This window comes from Octopus bimaculoides, chromosome 27 (assembly GCF_001194135.2).
Source record: "Octopus bimaculoides isolate UCB-OBI-ISO-001 chromosome 27, ASM119413v2, whole genome shotgun sequence".
Lineage (NCBI taxonomy): Eukaryota > Metazoa > Mollusca > Cephalopoda > Octopoda > Octopodidae > Octopus > Octopus bimaculoides.
In genome coordinates this window covers 17,115,504-17,117,704 of record NC_069007.1, presented here as the reverse complement: position 1 = coordinate 17,117,704, position 2,201 = coordinate 17,115,504, and the positions used below count along the sequence as shown (strand labels likewise).

Sequence of the window (2,201 nt, the reverse complement as noted above, 5' to 3'; positions counted from 1 at the left end):
TAACTGCACGACAAGGTGAAGTATATTTGCCACTTAAATGTGGCTGACCCCTAAGGGTGGATGTTACTGTTGCTTTTAGCCCCAGGAGAACATCTCCTCCAGCTGGCTATCGACACACATCTGTGTCCTGTCTATATTTGCAAAGGGAAGTCATCCTTCCCATCTCGATCTTGCAAATATAGACAGGACACAGATGTGTGTCGATAGCCAGCTGGAGGAGATGTTCTCCTGGGGCTACAAGCAACAGTAACATCCACCCTTAGGGGTCAGCCACATTTAAGTGGCAAATATACTTCACCTTTCATGACTGCTGTAAATAAAATTCTACCTAAACAGCTGTTGTACATTTCAAATGCAATTTGTGTTTATAAATCATATTTTCACTGCTTTTTACAGGATGTATATACAAAGAACAAAGAATACCATTTGGACCAATCAAGGGCACAGATTGTTTCTGTCAAGAGAAGCCAGACAAGCTTATGGGGGAAGTGTACTGCAAAAGGCCATAATCCTTACTCATGTATGTATACTCTTTACTCATTTACTCTTTTACTTGTTTCAGTCATTTGACTGTGACCATGCTGGAGCATCGCCTTTAGTCGAGCAAATCGACCCCAGGACTTATTCTCTGTAAGCCTAGTACTTATTCTATCGGTCTCTTTTTGCCGAACCGCTAAGTTACGGGGACGTAAACACACCAGCATCGGTTGTCAAGCGATGCTAGGGGGACAAACACATATATATATATATATATATATATACATATATACAACAGGCTTCTTTTCAGTTTCCGTCTACAAAATCCACTCACAAGGCTTTGGTCGGCCCGAGGCTATAGTAGAAGACACTTGCCCAAGGTGTCACGCAGTGGGACTGAACCCGGAACCATGTGGTTGGTAAGCAAGCTACTTACCACACAGCCACTCCTGCGCCTATATCAGGTTTTAATATTTTATCTCATAACCCTTTAGAATTCAGATTGCTGGGTCAGATTTAATGTTTATTTATTCATAGTGTTTTGAATTAATCATGCATTATCTTGTAGCTTTGAGATTGCTGAACACCGATAGAATAAGTACTAGGCTTACAAAGAATAAGTCCTGGGGTCGATTTGCTTGACTAAAGGTGGTGCTCCAGCATGGCTGCAGTCAAGTGACTGAAACAAGTAAAAGAGTATATCTAGATAGACATGGCTTTATTAATATATGTATAATGATAACATCTGTATACACATACATGTGTGTGCATTCACCTGTATAAACATATACAAACATGTGCATAAATACATGTGTATGTGTACACACACAAGGCACTTTTACATGTTTATCTGTTTCTTTATTTGCAGTATTTAAGCAGATTCACCTCTTTCCAACCAACAGCTCCATATTTTGCTGGGTATACAAGTAACACAACATCATTATATGAAATTTATATCTGTTGGACCATTCCTGTCTTTTTTTTGTACATTGATATAAATAAATTTTATACAAATTACTGCAAGTTCAAAAATTATTATTATTCCTCTACAGCAAGACACTGGTTCCAGTCCTATCATCATCATTTGGCATAAAGCCACCTCTCTTGGTGAGGGGTACTTGGTGCCCTCGCTGGGGTTACATGAAAAGCAGTACACAATGCAAGTGTTTGGCATTAGGAAGGGCATCCAGCCATACCAAACCATGCTAAAGTAGACACCAAAGCACAAAATACACACACACACATACATACATATCTATCATCATTTAATGTCTGTTTTCCATGCTGGCATGGGTTGAACAGTCTGACACGAGCTGGTCAGCCAGAGAACTGCACCAGGCTCCAATTGTCTGTTTTGGATGGTTTCTGTGACTTACTCTTTTACTTGTTTCAGTCATTTGACTGTGGCCATGCTGGAGCACCACCTTTAGTCGAGCAAATCGACCATAGGACTTATTCTTTGGAAGCCTAGTACTTATTCTATCGGTCTCTTTTTGCCGAACCGCTAAGTTACGGGGACGTAAACACACCAGCATCGGTTGTCAAGCGATATTGGGGGGACACAGACACAAACATATACACACACATACATACATATCTATCATCATTTAATGTCTGTTTTCCATGCTGGCATGGGTTGAACAGTCTGACACGAGCTGGTCAGCCAGAGAACTGCACCAGGCTCCAATTGTCTGTTTTGGATGGTTTCTGTGACTTACTCTTTT

General features: G+C 40.6%; 1 long non-coding RNA gene across 1 annotated transcript; it reads left to right on the top strand.

The window, feature by feature from the left end:
* The first annotated feature begins 396 nt into the window (after nt 1–396).
* On the top strand, nt 397–1,494 carry LOC128250986 (uncharacterized). Its single transcript, XR_008266894.1, has 2 exons — nt 397–520; nt 1,346–1,494. It is a non-coding gene; the product is annotated as an uncharacterized LOC128250986 (long non-coding RNA).
* Nucleotides 1,495–2,201: the final 707 nt, after the last annotated feature.